Genomic DNA, 25,521 nt, shown 5'->3' with positions numbered 1-25,521 from the left:
TGAGGCATTATCTTATGTCGATGACATCTATCTAACAGATGATGACTTGGATACTCACTTGAAGAGAGTGAACACCATAATACTTGGGTTCGCAGCAGAGGGTTACAAATTCAACTTTAAAAAGTCAAGAATTGCCCATCTAACTGTCCTGTTTTTAGGATATGAACTATCAAGTGAAGGCAAAAGCCTGGCTGACAATTTCCTAGAGAAATGTGCTGTAATCCAAGCACCTAGAACAATAAAAAACTTACAATCAATTCTAGGTTTCCTAAATTTCGGAAGAACTTACATTATAAATTATGCAGAGAGAGTTAAACCTCTCTATGACCTTATAAAACCAGATTTTAAAAGAATCAATTGGACTCAAAAACACACAGAAATGTTGAGATCTTTACAAACAGATATGTTAGTTAAAACAAAATTACAAACACGTGACAACACACGCAACCTTGTGATTCGAGTCATCCCAGGAAGATGCGGATTCACATACCTGACCTCTAATGAGGGAGAGAAGGTACCAATAGCATACAAATCACACTTGTACACAAAAGCTGAAATGAAATTTAGCCCAACGGAAAAAATTCTAACCGCGGTACAGACTGCAGTAGCAAAAGAACGAGCCCTAGCACAAGGTAAACGAATAATCATCGTGACACCGATACCAGCCCTGGAGGCGGCAACAAAGGCAAGCATTCCGAATGCTAAAGCACTCCATCCAAGATGGATACAATGGGCTAATTCTCTTGCTGCAACAGACGTGGCATACGAATTTGATCCCAACTTAAAAACACAAGAGTTTCTCCAATATGAATTCGAATGTCCTCCGCCGACCAAGATTCTGCCTTTACGACAGTACGCCTGTGTAATATATACAGACGGACATGCTCAACCTTCAGTTTGGGGAGAGCTGGCTTACAACGCCACATGCGAAATTGTAAAAGAAGTGTGGCGCGGAGGTAAATTAAGACCTCTACTTACAAAAACACACTCAGTGGAAAATAATTTAGAACAACAAACTGAACTAATAGCGTTAAAAATGGCGTTAGATAATGCCGATCGCGAATTCCCGACACTTATAGTGTGCGATTCGTATTACTGCGTCAATTCATACAATAACGATTTACAGAAATGGATTCAAAACGGTTACAAAGATGACACAGGTGCAACAATAAAGCAAAAAGTGCTTTGGGAACAAGTAGTTCTTTTACAGAAAGAACTACCAAAAACTCACGTGATACACTCACTGAGTCATCAGCGTGATGGCGTTCACGTTGCAGAGAATTCATTGGCTGAGACAGCCACAGCGATAGCAACTAAATCGGCTTCCGTAGCTACAAAAAAACGTGCAGTAAAATACATTGACGGTGAAACTGTGCTGGCAGTAAAAACGTCATCAAAAGGCGACTGCTCTGCACTACCGATCAATTATCCACTCAATTAAACATACATAATCAATGCAAACTCCGTTCCTTTTGCTTGAATCCCTGGAGTGGGGGATAGAGTAAATCCAAACATGGACAGGAGAGGCTTGTTAATAGCAGACGCACATATGGGTGAGGGTCTCAGACAGCTTAAGCTAAAAGATTCTCTGGAAGAATTACAATCAGTGTACTGGTGGCCAGGCATGAGCCTGCATCATCACATTTTTGTAAAAAACTGGCCATACTGCAACGGATCGCAGTGGCGAGAAAAACGGTTTACTACCATGGCGTTTCACTCCAGAAGGTATCAAATCAACAAAAAAACAGAACCCAGTATGAAAATGCGTCGTATTAACATGAAGAGACTATTTTCACTTATAATGTAGACCCCAACTTTCGGCTGACGCCAGAACTGTTATAAAAGATTTGCAAGTCTATAATGGCATATACGCAAAAAGCATGTTACGTTCTGACCAAAATCTTCACTCTAGCTCTAAAAACAGCTTATGGGGGGTGCCTGGCCAGAATGAACATTGCATTGCGGGACTCTTCTCACTTCCTTCCTGAGGGAAACGGGATGGTGTAAAGAAAAAACCAAGGCATAAAGCAATCTATAACAGCAAAGGTATTAGGTTCGGGAGCTGGGTGGGTCAAACATTTAATAAGTGTCCAACGTAGTCTAAATAACCTGCCAAGAAATTCTCTGAAAGGACTCAGTCCGTACGAACTATTGTTTGGGACTAGAATGTTAATCCAGGACTTAGATAGTCAGACTTCAGTGGTTAAAGAAAAATGCTTTGATATCAAAGATCGCTTGGCTATTTTACAGGACTTAAATGAAACAAGAAAAGACCTGAGCAACATAAAGTTGAAACAGCAGCCAGCAACCACTGAAGAAAAACCACCTGTCCCAGCAAGGCCTGTCTGGATTCCAGAAGTCGGGAATCTGGTCAGAGAAAAGATCGCAGTAAAGAAGGAATTTGGGCCTTCTTACAGAAAAGCAGTTCCTGTCTTGTCTATCAACGGGACAAGATCAGTAGAACTACCGCCCCTTGCTGGTAAAAAGGAGAACCGAGTCATATCCATCGACCTGGTTAAACCACAATCATGTGGCCGATAACAAATAGTAGGCCAAGTGGACTCCCAAGAAGTAGCAGAACACCAAAGTTTGCTACATCCACAGAGGTTCAAACTGAAAGATTGATCACATTTGGAAAATCTACAGTGAAACAAGAAGGACTATGCAACTAAGCAATGGAACTTGAACCTCTTAAAACCCAAATCAAAGCTTTTCATCAAGAAACAACAACCTACGATGATGTAACTACAGAGTTTTCTAATGAAACAAAGCAAAAGCCAAAAGCAAAAAGTAATCCAGAAGCAATTGGAACAATTGACAGAACAGCATCCGGCTACTTCATCAACTTCGATGATTTTTCAGAAGAACAATGCGAACCAGAAGTACAGCCATCAACAAAAACTTTTAAAGACAAAGCAAAGGAACTTTTTCATCAACTAAAGAGAACCTATCTGACTTCTCCATGGATTGAAATTTGGGTGACATTAGGTGCATTTATCCTCATACTTTGGCTCGTCATGGTACTCTGCTTGGGACATTTCATTGAGGGAAAATATGCTAAAATGGACACAGCAAGCCAGAAAATCAACTTGGTCCTTAAACCACACACAACTTCACACGTCAAGAAAAGAGAACTTTCTTCAGTGAACTTCACAGCCAACCCTATACCAGGCGGTGTAGCATGGGACAATACTGATTATGAAATCTATGGCCCGGTTGAAATCCTGAAGTATCCACACCAATTTAAGATCTCGTTAAGTGACTTTGTAAAACCAAGCACATTTGCTGATGATTGGGACTTTGAAAGTATTAATGATATGATGTCTGACCTAGTAATGTCTGCTAAATTTACAGAACATGATTATTTGCAGGGTTCATCTAATTATGATCAAATGTTCTGCTATAACCACTATGGTAACCATTATCTCCATAAATCTGCACAACCTAGAAATGTTTTAAATTATAACCAATGGGAACATTGTGCTACTCCACCAAAGGGTAGTTCCAAAACATTTTATGATAAATATTCTTACTGTTCAGGGATTAACACAAGTAATGCAGAAACATTTTATTTCAAATTGTCAAATAAGACAGGTATGAAGACCATGCTTACCAACACAAAATTGATATATTCAGATTCATTTTTTGAGCAAATGAATATATTTGGTTTTGATTTCTGGAACAGTAACATTGAAACAAAAACTGTTTGGGGTACAAAAGATTGGCAAGTACAAGGTATAGAATCATTGTTCAGAGCCTGCATGATCCCAGAACAAATTATATTTTTGAATGACACTATTCAATAAACTACCTGTCTTGGCTTAGCCAAAATCAAAGACTTAAACAAACCATCTATTCCAAAGCCAACAACGCACAGTAATAGCTCTATAGATGCTGAGATAGACGTAAACCATATTTTAAACCAAAACAGAACACATCCTGATTGGAAACAATGGTTGATCTGGCCCACAGACACAAATAACTGTCAAGACAGATTCCTGAACAAAATACAGGGGTTCAAATTGACCAGGCCAGACCCTAGATATTCCCAAAGACAACATCCAGGGATAGTAACTACTTACAGTGTGGGCAAGCTCTGCCTTCAATGGCTAGAAACATCCACACTGGCAGAAATTAAGCAACACCTAACTTTACTTCAAGAAAGTGCTGACTTGCGTGATTTCATTATGGGACCACGCTAACAGCGTCAAAAACGTTTCATAGCGGCCTCTATATATGCAGCTTACAATGAAGTTTGGAAAGTAACTCAAATTGAGACAGCAGAAAAAATACGGGAAATTGACCGTATTAATTTGGAAAAATCACTTTCTGTTGTGGACAATGGGTTAATGACTCTGTCCTCCAGAATATATTCACTGGACAGTATTGTATCTTCAGCAATCGATATAATATCGCAAGACTTACTGATGTTACAACACGGTCAGTCCCAATTGCGTTCTATTGTACAGCTTGGCTGGACGTTACAAAATCTGCGTTCAGGCTATGTGCCTTGGCGTTTAATCAACACAACGTCACAATTTAATATCTTTAACCTTACTGATAAACAAATCAGTTTGGCACAGAAGGGTGCTGACTATACAATTCTGAGCATTGAAAAACTTGAGAGATTACCATTGACAATGTCAGAACGACCTGTCATTGAATGGATAATACATGGGATAATAAATATTCCGATAACAACTTTCCAGTTTCAATACTGCCAAAAATATATACAGGCAGGCCAGTATGAAAGGTTGGGTAAAGGATACATTAAGTCAACATGGAACTTGCCCTATACACACGCATGTGTTAGTAATAAAGGACAAAGTGTGTTCCTTAGTGGCAATAATTGTGAAAGGTCACTAAGCGGTACACTTTTGTGTCAGGGTATTAGTTTACATGGAGCATGTGAAGGGAACTCAAGTAACCTTTCATGTCACCAGCTAGGCACACCTGCAACACAAATAGAACCATTCTTTAAGAGACTCTCGAATGGGAGTTACATTCTAATTGTAGATCGCAGATGTTGCAGTCTGCTGCCCGGAAAACCTTATCTCATAACCGTGACTAGGAAGGTCATGTGCTGTGAACGAGTATTGTTCCCGAACGATGCCCGAGACAGGGAGGCAAGGTTGTGGCCCAGTTTGAAAATTTCTTCTATTCGAATTGATACTTTAAGCAGAATGAAGACAGTGCTCCTACAGACACCAACCATGTTAATGTCATCAAAAGAAACGTATGATCTCCAAGTTGCAAGGACAACTGCTGAGATTCATTCACTGTTATCAACCAATTCCCCCACACATTTCGCAGAAATACTGAGCGAAATCTTAAATATTTCTGATACAAGCGGAATCGCGAGTGTATTTAAGACAGTGTTTTCAGGAGCTTTAACCCCATTCAAAGCCATCCTGGGTATTTTTCCTGAATTTGTCCATTCCATCTTTGGCGGACTTCCTCTCCTTTTGGGACTAGTGGCAGGCATCCTATTTTTGATCCTGTTACTTCGCTATGGCAAACCACGTCACAGACAAGACACCAGCGATAATGGAAGAAACAATCCGAGCTATTGGCTACCGGGACCGCATAACTAACGTCCTTGGACTAGCACGGCTACGAGATTTGAACATGACTTGGTTTCTTTCATTCAGACCGATGTGGCAAAGTTGTGTTATGCCTGTATTAAGGTGCTTGCTATGCGGCGAAGAATGCGTGTTGGACACCTGTCTGACACTACAATCGGATGTGCCAATGGACGCAGAGACTTTGTTGGGTCCGGTAACGGCTCATGCATTGTGCTGTCCCCAGCGGCTACCAATCCTGATGACGGCATTCGTGGAGACTTCACCACTACGATTGAAGAGTTGTGAAGTACAAGATGAAAGCAGCATCGATCAGGTACAACCTTCTGTCAGCTATGCTGATCGAAACATCAGTGAAGGCAATCATGCTCATGAATGCATGTTACAAAATTTACCCGAGTTAGTGGAACTTTCACAAGAAGCAGTTGACAGTTTTTTCGAAAGTCTCAACAATATGATGTTTTCACCAGAGCAGAAAGAATGACTTTGAACAAACTAGCACACGGCGTTCCCTACACCCTGAATTTGGCCTTCAACTTTGAAAATTAAGCAATAAGAAATTTTCTCACCAGTTTTTACAGAGAGCGAGACATTTTTCCCCTTCCATTCCAAAATATTTACGATTTTTTGGGACACTTATCTTCTGCTTAAAGTAAGACTATTCTCAGAGAACAAAATTTCTATATTTAGCTACTCAAGACACTTTAGCTACCCTCTAGCATATTCACGAGTATTATGAATTTGTGATGAGATGGTCTCGACTTTTTTTTCTGTATTAAGAGCCATTTCATGTGTAATTTCCGCATTTCATTCATGCTTATTTTAAAATATGCGTTTAGATTTAGCATTTATTATACTGCTTGAAGTGCATATAGTAATTATACTCATCTTTTCGTGTATTTCGCATTTCCAAATTTCATTATGCAAATGATTGTATTTTGGGGTGGTTCGGTATACACATGCACTACTAGTATGTTTACTATGCCTAGACTTGTAAATATGGACATAGACTACGTGGAGTGGGTGTGGTGTATTTATTATGGGTACTGTATCGATCCCCCTCTTTCTGACCCTTGTCTGGTTAATAATTAACTAGCAGCCATTCAACTGCACAGAAATCCGTTATCTGATTAGCCACACAACGGCACAGAAGCCCGTTATCTGATTAGGTCATAGCGCATGCCATCATTAGGCAAGCACTATTCCTCCAGCCCCCTAATAGGCATACGGTGTTCTCAAAACAAATCAAACCTACCACGATCTGGGAAATCCCCACAGCCATTGTTTTGATTTAGCCGAGAACTTCAGTAAAGAATGTGCGAACGATCAAGTTCGTATGACATCCTTATTGACGTATTTATGTCCATCCTTACGTCAATCCCGGCACCTTTCAGGTATAAATAATACCGACATTGCCTTAAGCAAACACACGAGGTGGTGACAAGATTGGAGCAGCGAGACTTGCCGAGGAGCCCAGCTGACAGCGAAGCCCACAGACGCTGCCCCTCCTTTCTGACGTGCTGAGAGAGAGACGCTGCCTTTTCTCCTGCCGAGAAATCCAGCCTCGGCGTTTACAAGCAGCCCTCGCAGGCAGCTGGAATATCAAGACCTGAGATAGAGATACCAGCCCTCCAGCCTTCTAAATCCCAGGTACTGAACTGAATCATCCTTTGTAGAGAATTCTTGAAGCAGACCCTTGGCAAAACAAACTTAACTTAAACTGCTACTTATCTACTCCCGCCACGTATTAGGCTTAGGTCAGGTACATTGGGGTAGGCGTAGTTAGAAGCACCAGTGGAGTACGATTAGTCAATGTATATATGTATGTATCTATTTTATCCATTTTAAGTATCATATGGCTAAGAAACCATATCAATGCTTTTACAGTATTATTTTATAATTCTGTTATTACTGTATGCACTTTACTTAACTCTAAGTATTGCAATAATAGCGATTCATTTCTCTTGTATGAGAAAAGAGACTGATCAATAAATAACATCTTTTTATTGAACACGCCCGTCTCTTCCTTTTCTCTACAATCTGGTGAAACTAAGAATGCACTGAACTGACTGAGTAAAATAAGTTGTCTTTTGTTTTCACACGACTCTAGAGATACACTCTTGATTAGGGGAGAGCAAAGTTGTCATGTTCTATGGTTGTCAGAAACTAAATCCCTTCTTGTCTATCCAGGGAAGTTAAACTCCTCCTTGTCTATTCGAGAAAGTTTCTAGTGAACTCTGAGCTAGCTGGCAAACACTAAACTTTAAGTCTAATATCGACAGTAGAAGACCTAGTTAACCTCTGTCCTACGTCTATACTATTGAAGATATTATTCCAATGCGCAGAGCCTATTGGGATGATAGGAACTACACTACACTTCAACAAAAGGTCACATTACATTCATATACAGAACAAAAAACAAAGTAATAAAAGGTGACTGCTATTATTGATTTAAGCAGCCACGAATGAAGCACAATTACAAATGATTTATCAGAGTTTCATTTCTTGTTTGATTAAACTAGTTTACAGGCTCAGCTTCCCAGGCTGCATGAGCGTAACCCCTTTCTTGGTTTAAGTTTCTAAAAGTGTCATTTCAGAATTGTGACGAAAAAGCCAATTTTATAATTAAAGAGGCATTTGAATGACAATTTCTTAGACACCATCAAATTTCTATCTGTTCCTAAACAAAAGTTATACTTAATAAATGTAATTAGGTGACCCAATATTACTCAAAGGGAGACGGTGGTGAAAAATGAATTTGTACGTTTTTCCCTACCAGGACAAGCAAAACTTAGAAGTGCATGTTCCACTTTTAAAATGCAATGCACCCTACCTTATGAGCTGTTTGGTGGGCCTGGGCTAAAAAGTAATCAGAGTCATTTCAGTCATGCATTACTCTAGTGATGTAAAAGTACAGAATTTACACAATTACACCAGCATGAATAATAAGGATAAATGTGGCCAAAATGTTTACCACAGAGCAACAGGAACAATAAACTAAGGGAGAGTGATCGGCTGTTGGCTACTGCAGTTCATATTCTGTAGCATTTAGTGCTATTTCCTTGCACAAAATGCATCCTTGGGCCCATTTTGGACACAAGGGTGCAAATTGCAAAACAGTGCTAAATACTGGATAACGCTTCTTACGCAATTATACATAATTAAGAGTGATTTCATGCTAATTACGAGTAATTATGTTACAGCAAAGTATTAAAAAGGGATGTTTTGGGCTTGGAAACATCTATTTTGCCAAATCAAATTGGCAGTTTAAAACTGACCACAGGCTGCAATGTCATGCTTGAGACAGGATTTAAGGAGCTACCTTAGTGGGTGGCACAATACGTACTGCAAGCCCACTAGTAGCATTTAATTTACCATCCTTAGGTATAGTTTACTAGGGACCTATAAGTGAACTACATATGCCATACAGATGTACACCAATTTTAACATGTAGGTAGTAAGAACAAGCAATGTATGCACTTTATGCACTTTAGCTTTACCAATGCTAACCAGTGCTAGAGTCCAAAGGCCAACAAAAAGACATTCAGCAATGAAAGAGAAGAGAAGGCAAAAGTGTTGGAGGAAGATCACCTTAAGGTTGACAGGTCTAACACTTGGTGTGAGAACGTGAATTATTAGTTAGGGTGGAAGCTAGCCTACCACACAAAATAACACTTATCTTGTTGGGTCCATTAAATATTTCAGTATTTTAAACCAGAGCTCACCCTTTATTAGATATAGCACAGAGCATATAAGCTTAACTTAAGAAATTTTGTAGAGCAAAAACAAAACACAATGAATGCTCACATAAACAATAGAGAATAATCTAATAAGCACACTAACACCAAAATGAAAACATCCAATAAGGGGAATCAGAATTATGAATTGTTGAAGTTTAAAGAAAAAATAGAACCAATAAACATTAAGTGTCAACTGCAATCACTCGGTGCGACTTTCCTAGGACCTAGGTGAAAATTAAGGCCGAACTCAATCAAAGGCAGGTCAGAGACAGAATCCATGTTCGTACTGGTCAGACATTTTACCTTTTAACTTCATCTTTGAAATGAAAGTTAAAACTTGAGCAAGGCAGCAGATTGTGCCTGAGAAGGGCTCCATCAAGCCAGATTGCCATCTGACAGGGGCCTTGTGAAGTTGTTGACTTTTGTCAAGAAAGCTCTAAGCAGCACAACTGCAAGCTGTCATCAAACAGGACTCCAAGGGACCTAATGTCCTCTCTGCTGAAACTGTTTTGCTGTTGCGTAAAAGCTCAGAGCGAGAGAAGCCTGTATCTTTTGCCGAGCAGCAATGCACCTGCGACTGATTGACTTAGCAGGTTTGTCTCAGCCCTCAAAAATGTCTTTGGAACTTAAAAAATTCCAAGATGCAGATTATTCAAGATGGTAGGATTGTTCACTTAGACACAGCTAAGATTCGCAGGGCATCTGCGAGATTAATCTGTACCGTGCAAAGGAGGAGGCGCTAAGAGCGAGCGATCACGTGATTCCGGCTGCGGCTGCGAGAGAGCAAGCAGGCTGATGGCAGGACCAACAGGATGAGCGAGTGGAGCGGGAGTGGGACAAAACAGAATAGAACAAAAATAGAGCTGAATGGCGAAAGGTATTGAGTCGGTGAGATCTTATGAGGCTTAAGTTCCCTGGCGGGCATGGGCTAGGAAACCCAGCGGGGCTCCCCGTCGTCCCTCCCCCTCGTGGCTCGCCTTGCTCCACGCTCCATGCTGAAAAGTCCCTGCCAAGTCCACACCAAGCCCCTGCTACACCACAACCATAACCCTCCCTGTCATCCAGCTTGGAGCGCTCCAGCTTGGAGAGAGAAAAGACCCTGCTGGAAGCTTGCTCCGGAATCTTAATGAACATGCTGGTAGATATAGATGGGGGCGGAGGAGTAGACAGACCAGCACAGTCACCAGCTAATTGGGAAAAAAGCACTTTCAACCTAAAATATACTCCACATTTTCATTCGTGAAAGATGCTGGTGCAGTGTTAAGTCTTAGTATTAACAAACAACTGGACCTCCCTGCCCCACTACATCCGGAAGACTCAACAGGCAAAGGCTCATCGGCCAAACTGGCCAAATCAGGAGGATGCAGCACGGCTCAACCCAGCTTGACAATTAAAGGGGCAGTAAAAGAGGCAGCAGATCCACTGATAGCATATGCAGTTCAGCAAAACACAAAACACATAGACACAAACACCGGGAGAGAGAATGAAGCCAATACACAGTGCAAAAACAACAATTGATGGACGAAATGTTGCACAATGGCAAAACATTCACCCCCAGTCACAGATCTGGGTTTAATCCATCGTTATTTTGCTCACCACACCACCCCAGTTCAGACATGGCCAAATGCAAATAAGTCTTAACCCTGTGCCTCATGGGAACAGTCCAGCCCAAACTGCCAAGCCATGTCTTCCCTGGACCGGAATCAAGCATCCTAGGACCGGTTTCGGGCTATCAGCCATCATCAGCCAGGATAGCTTGATTCCAGTGGCATGGAGAGCATGGGACTCACATCTGAGCATACCCATCCCACTCGGGGTGACAAATGCAAAAACAACAATTGATGGACGGAATGTTGCACAATGGCAAAACATTCACCCCAGTCACAGATCTGGGTTTAATACATTGTTATTTTGCTCACCACACCACCCCAGTTCAGACATGGCCATATGCAAATCAGTCTTGATCCTGTGCCTCATGGGAACAGTCCAGCCCGAACAGTCAAGCCATGTATTCCCTGGACCGGAATCAAGCATCCTCGGACCGGTTTCTGGCTATCAGCTGTCATCAGCCAGGATAGCTTAATTCCAGTGGCATGGGGAGCATGGAGGTTTCTTTATCACCAGTAAGAATACCATTAGAGCCAGACATTAAAATACGTTTGTGCCAGAACGTAATGACCCATGGAGTTGAAGCACTTTCAACACTCTCAGTACCAGAAGCGTCTCAAACTGCAGGCACTCCGGCTACCCCTACTCTAGACCACCTCAATTAAAGCAGTGGGTAAAAGGCCCCCACAATTGAGTCTGGATGTCATTGACCTTGACCTCGAAGACCCGAAAGATATCAACAACACTAACAGGTAGACCACAGTGAAGACTACTGCGACAACAGTAAAGACTAAGTTCAGTGGAATCCTCAGAAGGATATTAAATAATACCAATATTGGTATTAGAATAAAAGCCAAGTCACCAAACCCACCTCTCCTTGGACCACAGTTAGAACTTCTCCCCCTTACATCAGGGGACAAAGGGGCAAAAACAGGGAGCTAGCTAAACGAACCCCAGGAATATGTGGTCAGCAACACGTCTTTCCTTACGACTGAAGAATGGGAAAATTTGGTTACTACATATTCCACCAAGGACAAAGGTGAAACAGCCCCTCAAGTGATAGGAGCGGCTACGAAGGGGAGCCAGGAGGAAACACCAACAGGAGTAAACAAAATATGGGTCTCTCTCTTAAACACCGTGCAGCTTTCAACAAAGGCTCTGGAATATTACTCGGACAAGATGGACATTTAATTTACCCTCCTTAACTGTTTAGCCCTGCACTTCACAAGCATTGACAGCAAGTTGTCGGAAATGAACAACTTTATAAAAAGAGCCCAATCTGAAACGGTAATAATCCCTCCAAGCTGTACCTGCCATTTAATTGCCGAAAAACTAGTAAAATTGTGATGGGTGATCTTCTCACGGATCTAAAAAGTACATATTCAAATATTAGGAAGTAAAATTAAACTAGAACAAGACAGTTACAAGGATATGTTATCGCGTGTTCAGGAGCAAAAAGAGAGATCTGAGTCTGACAAGTACAGACACACTCTGGTCACTGCCTACATGGTGGCTGGGAAAGACACAGGGCAAGTAGTAGGTGCGACCTCAGAGTCAAAACAACACAAGGAACTGGAAACCCATGGAACAGTCAAAGTAAACAAGATCTCAAACCACGACCTCCCAGGGCCTTCAGTCTCCCCTGAACGCCATTCGTTGGTACAGACCGCCAGCAGTAGCAACAAGCAGACTGCTCACTCAGATGAGGGGGATGCCCAGTCAAACAAACAGCAAACATACAAACAGCGTTGGAAATGGAGGAGAAAAGGAAGGAACAAGAATCCATCAATAAAATACTTCTTTCAAGCTGTAACAAAACCCAGAGTGGACAGCAGCGAGTACGAAGTTCAAGCGGTGTACCAAGAAACGCGCAGCTTGAGCCAAATGCCATTGATGCCCCCTGCCCATTAGGAACAGAACAAGTAGGAGAAAAGAACAGAAGCAAGCATAATTCCCTTAGACTCGCCAACTCAAACGGGCAGGCAGAAAATCATCTGGAAATTATAGCGGAAAGTGAAGATGCCCCTTCAGTAACAGCAGTTGCAATGGCACACACTGATCAACTAAAAACAAGGAATGCTAAATCAAAAGAGGAAACAGCAAATAGAACAAGGCCAGTGTAACATGCAAAGCGTCAATGGACGGCACACGGAAAAAGAGAAAAACCCATACCCTGCAGAAAGGGCAGAATAACAAAACACAACACTCTTAATAGCACACTTCGTACAACTAAAATCAAGGGATGCCAAATTAGAAGTAGAAACAGAATAAGGCCAGTGAAACAGCAAAGCATCAGTGGACAGTGCACAGAAAAAGAGCAAAGCCCGGACACCATAGAAAGGGCAGAAAAACAAAACGTAATATCCTTAAGCGCATGGAAAAGTGGCAAATCCGTATGTAGTGGATCTCCCCGGAATGAGCACCGAAAGGAGACCCTCAAGGCAATTCTGTTCATTCCGGAGTGCAGATTCAAAGGACGGGGAGATACCCTAAACAGAGGTAACATTCTCTGAATACCAACAGCTATTAGTAGTCTGGCAGGGATTGGTTCACAAGATCTGGAATCAGTAGAATTTGACATTTTAAACACCTCTCCGAGCAAGAAGCAACAAAGACAGTTTGGGCAACAGGAGAAATAGTGGAGAAAATCCTCAAGGAAAAGCATCAACTAGAAACTTGGGGGATTCGACTACATCTCCATCAATCTGTCGGGTATCCAGACCCACTACTCCATTACCATCAAGAGCTCATCAACAGCAGGCTAAGACAAAGGAGAAGTTCCGGGCCTGTTAACTCTTTGGTCAAAGGGGCATGCAGTATCTCTCCAACAGCTCCAACAATCGGGACATCCAGGGTCAAGGAGGAACCGACACATTACAGGATTGGTCTTGGATAGCAAAAACCATAAACACAAAAAGGGAGTCCCCTTGACAGAGATTAGAACAGGAAACACATACTTCAAAAAATTCTGCTCCTGGAACATAAACGGACTTGAAACTAAAACAATGGACATTTCAAGAATTTGGCCTAATTCTGCTTCAAGAAACATGGCTGGTAGATCCACTTCACCTACTAAGTTTCAAATCATATCCCCTCCCAGTAACTAGAAACTCAAACTTCGGGTATTTTAAAGGAGGCCTTACAACTTACACCTCGATTAAAACCATAACGACTATTAAAGAACTAACAAGTAAAAGTACCCTAACAAATGAGACAAAAACAATTCAGCTGGACATAGCTGGTCCTAAAGACAAACAGTAGTTAATACTTGTTAACACCTATTCACACCCCCGGAACAAAAGAAATGGCGCAAACAAACTGGTAACAGAACTAACCAAACTAATTACTGAGACGGCAACTTCAAACTATATAGTCTCAGGTGACTTTAATATGTTCCTTACAGGGCATGGTAAATTAGACAGGCCGGCAGAAGACCAACAAACAGCATGGGAGATCCCACTTCAGTGTAAGTGTGGCAAGCCAACTAAAATCTCTAAACAACTTCTGAAGAATTTAGAAAGCTTATCCTGGGTAGCACTAAACGGTTGATTGACTGGGGATCGACCCCAAGCTGCAACTTTCCACAATGCGTTTGCCGACACCACAATAGACTTTACTTTTTCTTCTTTACTACTTTACTATTTGAGATAAGATTTCAGGTTCGGCATACTAGACTATAGTGATCATCAACCACAAGAGTTTATACTTGCCATGCTGACTCATGCATAAACGTTCCATTTAACCACAGGAGAATAAAATGTAACATACGTGACCCAGGAAAACTCTTGTCAGTGTCAAACAAACTGTGGGAGGACAACAAACTACTGTATGATAACATCTTAACAGCTTGGGAGAGCTTTACTGAAAGCTTTGGTCCATCTAGCTCTAAAGCGAACTCAACGAAAGTCGAGCAAAAAATCCAACAGGAACCATTGAGCAGGCCAGCAAACAATCAGAGAAATCTTCTATCGTCAATCCATCACGCCAAATTAAACCAAATAAGGGGGGAAATCATCAGAGCAATGCGTAGCCTTAGACAAAATCGCCCCGTCGAAAACATACAGCTGGAACTAAGGGTATATGACACGTCATTTCGCATGCCATTACATCGCATGCCATTACTTAGCAATAACCGTTACTTCGCAAGTTATTACTTCTCATACCATTACATTGAAAGCGTTAATGTTTACGAAGTAAAAACTTGCCTAGTAATAAAAATGGTATGCGGAATAATGTGTCATATGAAAAAAAGACATTTAAGCACATTTTTTAAATGTTTAAAAGACAACACTACTTTAAATACTAATTAGAAATACAGTACCTTACACATCTAAAAATGGGATACACTACCAAAACACTCAAACACTACACTACCCTCCACTACACTACTGAAACACCACTACACTACCCTTATCCCTAAATAAGCACCCCTGCACAAACTTACGCATTCCACCCCTCCGCTCCCTACACTCATTCACTACCCATCACAACCCTGGACACTACGCAAAACACTAAAACTTGCATATTAATAAAAACACACATTTACCACAACACTACACTAAATAATAAAAACAAAAATACTACCCTACACAAAAAAACTGTAAGAAACTACCCAAACACTACACTACCCTACACTACTAAAACACCACTCCACTACCGTAAATCTTTAAATCACTACCCTGTACTGCATTTGCCATTTTACACGTGCTAAATTACATGTTGACCTCGATTCCATGCAATGCTCTGATCTTCCATTTTATTTCATCGCACTTCCATTTTGTGCTGCTTTGCCCTGTTGTTACACTTAAGCAGTAACATAAACATGTTTTTCACGTAAACCAGTACAAGCAGGTGCGAGGTATCTCGTGAGGTTATGTTGTACCTTCAGAGTGTTTTCATGCATTCCATACTTATCTCTAGGACAGAGGGAGGATGGCCGTGCAAGTCTCAAAGGCCGGAGAGTGGGAAAGGAATGTCTTTTGCCTCGGCACAGCACAGACAGAATTTAGCCAGGTCTGTCTGGGTGGATCTGATGCAGAGATGGGGGCCAGTACCTGTGAATAGATGGGCGAGAGCGTCTGCTAGAGGCTTCTCAAACAGATTGATTTAAGCTATAAAAAGCAGTGTCTGTGGGGTGGAGCTCAGGAACTCAGTCTTGGAGTGGACGCACTCGCGGGACAACTTTGGTGCCCGAAGAGTTTACTCCCTGAGCCCCGGTCTACGGGTTACCGACTTGGTTTTCAGTGTTTGGCCCAGGGATGTTGAAGTCTCCGGTGCTGCAAATGAATCTGGTGAGGTGCTTTGTACATTAACTGTTTATATACCTGTATTCACAGTTCCATATTTATGTATATAGTGTGGTGTATTCATTGTTTATTGCCTTTCACTCGGTGCCTAAGAATTTATTAGTTTCAGTGACTTATTGCCTTTGCCTACAATATTAATAAAACTAATTTTTTACCTCCAGAGGAGTGTTGGAGTTTCTGTGTGAGTAAGTGGTGTGCGTAAGTTCAGATTACGCAAGTGGGCAAAGCAATACATACCCCTAGCACGACCCTGCCCCTACCGCAGTCCTGTCTCTACTCTCAAACACTACCTTTCACAACCCCCAACACTATCCTAAACCACTACCCTCCACTACACCACAACACTACCCTAAAACCTAAAACACTACCCCCTGCACAACCCTCTCTCGACCCCCACTCCTGTACCTACAATCAAACACTACCACAGCACAGCCCACAACACTACCCTAAACCCAAATACGCTACACTTACATCACACCACTACCCTAAACCCTATGGGGCATATTTACAATAAGTGGCGCATCCCTGCAAATCAGCAGGGATGCGCCAGTTATTGTGCCCAACAGCTCCGCCATCATGGATGCGCCGCATTTACAATGCGGCGCACCATGGTGCAAAAACAGCACAGATGCGTGACGCATCTGTGCCGTAAAAGTGACGCATTGCTGGAGTTTCGTCGCAAGCTCGATGCAGCTCCAGCAATGCTCTGGGGGCCCTATCTAGTTAATGCTGCGTCAATCCTTACGCCTGCTTTAGGCAGGCGCAGGGTTTTGACGCAGCATGGGCCTAAAAGTGACTGAGTAAAATCTTGTAGATTTCACTAAGCCTCTTTTAGGAGGCGTTCCTGCGCCGGAACGCCCCCCCCCGCACATTAACGCCTACATGTGGCGCAGGGCATTACAATGTGACGTATCTCCCAGATGCGTCACGTTGTAAGTACCCCTGCACCATGGAGCAAGATTTGTGCCGCCGCTGCGTCACAAAAGTGACGCAACGGCGGCGTAAATGAGGCGCAAGGGGCTTGTACATCTGCCCCTAAAACTCTACCCCATGAACGACCCTTACCCTTCCCTCGGTCTGCTCCCTATACTACAACACTACCCTACATGACACCCCAACACTACCCTTAACTCTAAAACATTACCCTACACAAACACCACAACACTAAACCCTAAAACACTATCCACAGTACGACCCTCCCGTTACCCCCAATCCTGTCCCTACACCTAAACACTGCCCTACACGACCCCCCGACACTACTCTAAACCCCAAAACACTGCTCATCAAACACAACACTACCATAATCCTCCCCCTACCCTAAACCCTTAAAAATAGCCCCTCTTACCTCTCTCTCCTCCTCCCCTTTGTTCTCCTTCCTGCATCTTCAGAGAGGCGGTCATCGTTGCATGCCGTTCTGAGGAACCGCCTCAGTTCCCTCACAACAATGTGGTTTACTTTACAACGCATGCGTTGTAATAACATGTGTAGAAATGGCTACGCATTATTACAGCAGCATGCTTAGTAATGGTACGCGGTGTAAGGATCGCGTACAAAAGGATGTTTCCCGAGCTAAGGAAGCTCAGGGCCCCAAAAAATAAAATTATCTGGCTAGTGAAAAAGGAAACTGCTGAAACAACATGGGCAAAACTGTTATATGACACAAAATCAAACAACAGCACCAGGTTTTGGCATACAGTCAAGAGTATAGAGAAACCAATGGCATCAGGAATTGATTCACAAATAACCGCGGATGCCTGGGTAAAATACTTAGTCATTTTAATCTAGAAGCTGGTGAAAATACACAAGACGTAGAGACATGCCAGTGTGACCGGCAGCCCCTAAAACATCAAGGTCCAGAGTTTGCATCCTCCTTTTCAATTAAAACAGATTGTGAATAGAATTTCCTAAAGCCGATATGAAATAGCGCCTGCGCCTAATGGGCTTCCCCCAATTGTATACAAGCAAGACTCGACCAACCAACCTTAACAATATCTTGGAAAATTGAAGCATCCCAGATTCTTGGAAAGGATCGATCATCTCACCTATCCATTGGAAAGGCAACCGAAGAACTATAGGCTCATAGCACTCATTAACATTGAGGCCAAATACTACGCCAGCCTACTACTGGCTGCACTTATCTAGTAGGCAGGGGAAAACAATCTAATCCCAATCAACCAAACAGGTTTTCAAAAAAACTTGAGGACAACTACAAATATTCTCACTCTTAATGGATGCCACAAAAGCAATTAAAAAAACATGACTTGTCTGTTTCATTGACTATAAAGCTTCTTTTGATAGCGTTAACAGAGGGAAACTGTGGGCCAAGCTAGCTGGGTGGAAAATAGCACCAACCCTTTTGAACCAGTTAATTTTACTCCACTCTAAAACATTGGTCCAAATTAAGCTGGGGACCGGCAACAGCCTGCCGAGGAGGATTCCAACCACTAAAAGGTTAAAACAGGGCTGGGTTCTAGCTCCAACCTTGTTTAATCTTTTTGTGTCAGACCTCTCAACTGAGCTGGATAATTGCCATCACCATGCCCCGAACATGGGTGGTCTGACACTTTCAAACTTACTATATGATGACCTAATATTGATCAGCCGAACCCCGGTCAGCCTACAGCATCTGATAAACGTCACAAGTATTTTGCCACAAAGAACTGATTAAGTATAAACCATGAGAAGTCCAAAATTATGGTATTCAATCAGTAAAGCACCAAGAATTAATTCAGATGGCTGCTGGAGGGTAGGCAGCTGGAGACGGTCAAACGTTATAAATATTTGGGAATCATTTTTGACAGTATGGGTATGCACCACAAACAAAAAGTGGCCATCCAAGGAAGAGGAACCCTACTGGCTGTTACGCTAAAAACATTAAGCACAAAATAACTGTCCCCAATCTTATCCCTCTATTAGAAGTATTCGAGGGAAAGCTTCTACAAACAATCATGTTTGGCAGCGAATCAATGAGAGGGAAAGATGACATAATTTTGGACAAGGTGGTTTCTAAAGCTGCTAGAATAATATTCAATCTCCCAAATAGACCTCTTCAGCACAAATAAGCCTGGAACTTGGCGTACAAAAGCAGCAAATAACACAAAAGGGTGTATACGCCAAATGCTGGTATAAAATAAAGAGTGCTAAGTCTTGCTCATTAAACTCATACTTGTGGAAAGAGATGACAAGGAAAAACTACTGCCCTGCTCTACAGGATTTGTGGAATCCGGTCTTCCATATAACAGTTTTAAGGCCTTGGTAAACAAATCGGTAAAGATGGTCTCCCTCAGAGCTACTCGAGAGGCACACCACAGCCATATTTAGGTACAAGTTTCACGAGAAGTATGAAGGAAAGCCTTTTGGCAATGAGTCCTGGAATTTTACCGGTAAAACCGCACTTACAGCCGTGGAAAAGCATACATTTAACTACCCACTGCAGAAAGTGCGGCAATCCCAAAGTGGACGTTTTACATCTACTGTGCCTTTGTAAGAGTTTAGATCTTGGAACGAAGACAGCTTCTAAAGCGCGCCTCAATGAAAAACAGATACGAACATGCAGACAGGCGGTGAAGGCTTGTTTCGAGGGGGGCAATGTCCGGTTAGCCTGTAGCTTTGTTCGTTTCATGAACATAGTAAAAACAAAATGAATCTTGGCTGCCTCTCAACAAACTGGCTAGTAATCCAGGCAGCTGTTTATTTACTGGTATTTACTCACTGGGAATAATCAATTTTAGACTGTGGGATGGACCTTAGTAAGCCCACCGGTGCAAGGGTTCATCCTTCTGTTGCACTAGTCCTATAGACTATCAAGAAAGAAGTTGCCACTGAAGCTGTAAGAGAAAACAAAGCATTTATTACAACTCGTCGTGAGGTGGAACCACATCAATACACAACCCTCGGGTAATGTAAGAGGTAGCACACGGAATGCAAGAACCGTGGTACCTTTATACCAACATATCTGCAGTATTAGCATGGAGACAACAGAAGGAGGTACAAGTGTTCACAAGAATAGTTACATGTACAAATATGGTCAAGATAGAATCACTTGGTCAACAAGGTGGGAGGAGCTACAAGACTAATAACTTTAGCCGATAATCTGACAGTTACTTGTAAAACTGGTGTATGTTAGCGACGACACATCGTTTCGAGCATGCGCAAAACTCTAGCTTAGTGCTGACTCTAGCGTAATACATGAGCAATGAACAGTGAAGACGGAAAAGCACATGGCTAGCTAAAATGGCTGCCATGAACAAGACGGCTTCAGCTCTTACTAACAATGGCCACTGTCAATTTTCTACAGATGACCCTTTTAGCATTAGCTAAAGACATTTATACATATTTTGGAGCAGTATATTCATCTTGTACATCTATTAACATTATATTATTGACTTCTTGATCCAATACATATTCAGTATTTACAGGCTTCATTTTACATTTAGTAGGTATGCACGCAGTAATACAAAGGGAGCAAATCATCAGTCCACATTGTAAACATAGGCAACATAGTAACGAAACTGTACAGATTATACTTAGCACTGTCACGAGCTTCCAATCCCAAGTTGGAAATGATGTCCATAGCAAGCTGGATAAAGTCCATGTTCCAGTGTCCGGACGAATATCAGAAGCAATTCTGTGTAACTTAGAGATTGCACTAAAAACAGATGGAGCATGATGAGGAATGAAGACACAGCAACTGCTCCCAATGATGGGGCATGCATCACCTCCGTTAGCCAAGACAACATCAAGAACCATTTGATTTTGGAGCGCCACAATTCCTGCTATTTGAAGTTCTCAGTAATGTTCCCTAGTGCCATAGCTTTCTGATTGGTCACAGCTTCTATGGCACGCGTTAAAGTCTGACCTTACTGCTGTTTAAAGCGCCCCAACAAAGAAGAACAAACTGAAATTGAAATCAACCTAGTGCTGTAATGAACTGTCGGTTTGATCCACCTCATCATCATTTTTTGCACTTTTTTATCTGTTTTTGGAAATGTCATTAAACTATTGATAGTCCTTATGATATGAAGCAGGAGTAAGGAATACAGATGGCAATAAAAAGGATACACAGCAGATTCTAGACCACCCAATAGGTAGATGGTCATATACTTTATTCCCACAGATGAAGTACGTATTGTACGAGGATGTAAAGCTACTGTTATTAGTCCCTGCAATATTCAAGACCAGAGTACAACCACTTTTCCCCACAGGAATTTTCCCTGCACTACTCACACACAAATCTGCTCGGGCTCTAGTAACAGATATAACAGGAGGTCCATTACCCTTGGATGTTCGAGTATTTGGGTAAACATAGTGTATAGACGCATTTCCTCGTAGGTACTCCTCCATCTCCCATTTAGTTCTTTTCACCCGTGGATCTCCTTTCTTATCAGGATAACATGCTTTGTTGAGATGGTAATTCAATCTCCTCACACTAAAATCAGTGATATTAGCCACTTCAGAAGCCCATAAAAGTGCGAACCAGGTTTGACAAGAACCATTATGAGAGAATAGAAGAGGAATGAAAGGTGTTCCTCATTTCTTTTGATGAGCTGGCATCATTCCGCACACCAAACAATTAGTCATATTTGTAGCATTGTGGGTGTTGTGCAACATTTGAATAGACGTATTTTTGAGGTAAGACATTCTATGCTGCTGCTCATGATAGGGAAGGGAGAAATAGTGGTGCTCAATGGGGGCTGGAGTAGTGGTACTGAGCATTTTTCAAGCAGGAGCCACTTCCTCTATAACCCAGGTTATTACTGCTGCAATGATCATAAAAAGGGTAATACCAGCAATGAACATAGATTTCATATTACAGATTCTAGCAACAGTCGATATTTTCTCCGTAGACATGGTTATCTCAACTGTCAAGGCACAATAAAATAGATAGAGCTCTAAAGTCCTGGGCAGCCGCTGGTTTCTTTACTGAGGGTCAAAGCGGGTGTCACTATGCAGAACCGATCCCCCCCCTTGCCACATCAGCTTTCTTTCACTAACCCAGGACGGATACACAACCAGTCTTTTTCAACAATGCAGCTCCTTTCTGGGGACTCAGCTGGTATCAGGATGTACCCGGGATTGTGTGGTCTGGGAAGACTTCCTCGGGTCCTTTGGGTGATATGGCTTGGCTTTTCTCAGCATCCAAGAGGTTTTAATGGTCGACGAGGGTAGAAGGCTCTACTAGCATTGACGGCACTCTTTTACAGTGAGTGGTATGAACCCAGGCCTTCTTATTGGTGACTCGTACTGCAGTTCTTGTAGAGAGGAGAACCGTCTCCGAGCCACTCCACCTCGGCTCCAGGCTTTTTGACCTCTTGAAAACGTTTACCATAACCTGATCACCAGGTCGCAAGTCATGGCCAACACCCTGGGATCGATAAGGAAGAGCTTCTCCGACCTGTTGATGAATAGAAAGCAGGCTGTCAGTCAACTTGGACAAATAGTCGCTCATGAAAACACAAGGTACATCATGTATTGGACGTGGCTTGGGAGTTCCCCAAATATTCATAGGCCTTCCAAACACTATCCCATATGGTGTAAGGCCAGATCGTGTATGCGGTATTGATCTAATAGAAAGCAACGCTAAAGGAAGAGCATCAGGCCATTTCAAAGACGTAGACGCCTGGATCTTTGATAACTTCAATTTAAGGGTATCGCTGTACCGCTCCACTAGTCCTGTTGACTGTGGATGGAATGCAGCATGGAATTTCTGCTTCATTCCCAATCCCTTCAGAACATATTCAACAACTTGCCCAATAAAATGGGGTCCATTGTCACTCCACAAAAATCTGCAAACACCATATCGAGGGAAGAATTCATTCAAAAGCACCTTATCTGAGCTGTATTATCTTTCGTAGAATATGGCTCTACCCACTTACTGAAAGCACATACCACTACTAAGACATACAGTAAGTTATTACAGCGTTCCCACTAGATGTAATACATTTGCAGAACCACAAAGGGTGCAGTTGGTGTAGCAAACCCTCCTTTGGGAGTTCATGTTCCTTTTCCAGGATTGTATTGAAGTCAAATCGGACAGGACTGTATTATCTTTTTAGCAATGCCGGCAATTTCAGGTTGATCCCAACTTGCGTAAGTATTTTCATTATTGAGTATGCTCCTACATGTACCTGCGCATGTGCCACGTGAATCATAGCTTGTAAATAAGTTGCATGCAGTTTCCACCTAGTCATATCCTTATTTTACCAGCAACCCTCATCATCTACTGTTTCCTCCTTGGCCCATTGTTCTGACTCCTCGGCAGTAGCAGATCGCTGAATATTCAGCACTTCTATCTGGCATCATGCCAACGCTCAGCTGGAGATTTCACCACATACATTGATGTAGTGCTTCGTTGCATTGCCATTTCACGAGCAGTGTAATTTGCAAAAGCATTACCTTGCCCTATCTTAGCAGTCAATTTAATTCAATTCAAATACTTTATTCGGTTTTTACAGATAGAAAAACCCTAAAAGCAACATTACATCCATTAGAAATTTGATAAATACATTATCCACAATCACAATGAATAGGAAATTCATTCCAAAAAATAAATAATGAGTGTAGGATAAAACAATCACCCGTAAAACACATATACAATCTAGAGGGGAGACTAGTAAAATCACAAGTACAATTTAGGGATCTAATGTTTCTCCCTTTGATTTCTCATCTTCAGTGCGGATTTCAGATACCCAATCACAAATAAAGTGCATTCTGGTTTTAACATTTGCAAGAAGCAAAGAGCTGGTTGGACCGGAGTAAAGTTCAGCTTTTTTAAAAGGGGCTTTAAAAAGAACGTCCGGGGAGCATCATAGATGCGACAAAAAAACATAAAGTGCACCAAATCCTGAGGAGACATACCGACGCAGCCACAGGATGGTAGCACCAGAACTCTATGGCTACCCTTCGGGACGGCAAGTAAAAGATGGAAATAATCCATCTGGAACCTGGTTAATAAACAACGCTTGTGTGCCGACATGGGCCACGTAAGGTATGCCTCCAATAATAGGGTAGTTTTAAGCATCACAAAATTGCGGACGATGGGTTTAGCCAACTCTACCCCATCTCTGTTCAATTTTTTGAGTTGGATAAAAGTCTTTGTCACAAAGTCCACGTCTGCGGCAGTAATCGAATCAGGTTTTAAAAAAAGGTCCAAACGCCCGTGCTCCAAGAAACAGCCTTTTAAGTATTTTAACCATGGGATGTTAAGCATACAGTCCAGGCACAGGGCTTCTTGTAAAAGCTAATGATTAAGAACTAAGTCTTTATTTAACCAGCACTTGAGCCAGTAAAGCAGGGGACGCATAGCTAAAATATCACTAATAAAAGGTAGCCCAGTTTCTTTGTGTACTACTAAGTTCGAGGTTCCTTTCGGTACTCCCAGGAGCTGTTTTAAAAAGTTGTTCTCTGCTACCTGGATGCCTTCTAATGCTACATAGCCCCATAGTTCGCTGCCATAGCTGTCAATTGCAATACTTTTTGCCTGATATATCTTCAACATTGCGGCAACTGGGCGCTTACCCATTTTTGCCGCAAAGTTGAATATTGCAGCATTCGCTCTGGTAATATCCCCTCTTTTTTTCTGAACTAGGGCGCACCAGTTTAAACGGTCATCAAAAAGGACGCCTAAGTAGGAGAAGGTTGTTGCTATGGGAACTTTTTCATCATTGCTACAATCAAAGGAGAGAGTAAGGGAGTTTGTTCACTCAGAAGTGAACTAGAGATCACTCTGCACTGAGCAGTCTATACCACTGGCCGTTTTGCCAGTAGGTACACAGGGGATCAAGGTACGGGTGTGCTTTTTAGGGGGCACACACCCCCTGTCCACCTGTTTTTCTGGTCCTGATGAATACCGGGCAATCGCCCTTATGGTAGAAACATGTTGACCACTCAACACATATAGAGATCCCTTGGTCATAACTTCCCTACCAGGATCTCGCCCTCTTATTTTTTAACATTGTTCAGTTGCTCTATAATTAAAATTTTATTTTTGAGTACAACCAGGACAATTTTTAACATTTAATTTTTTCACACCCACAGTCACAACCCGCTCCACTGTAGTACAGGTGTCGCAGCACACCCTGGTGTCCCTAGGACGCCAGGGTGGACCCCGATGATGAAGCATGTCACCACTAAGTTGGTGAGTGAGGGGTTTTAAACAAAAGGATGAATAGTCTCCTTCTTGCCAAAAAAACCTGCCCTCCAGATACGTCTGTCCTTTAACTTCATAGGGGATACTCCTCTCTTTGTTTTGACATCACTTTTTCATCATTCCCATGCCCGACCTGC

Source organism: Lissotriton helveticus, chromosome 2_1 (assembly GCF_964261635.1).
Source record: "Lissotriton helveticus chromosome 2_1, aLisHel1.1, whole genome shotgun sequence".
Classification (NCBI taxonomy): Eukaryota; Metazoa; Chordata; class Amphibia; order Caudata; family Salamandridae; genus Lissotriton; species Lissotriton helveticus.
The sequence above is the reverse complement of the archived record's forward strand: the minus strand, read 5'-3'. Positions refer to the sequence as shown.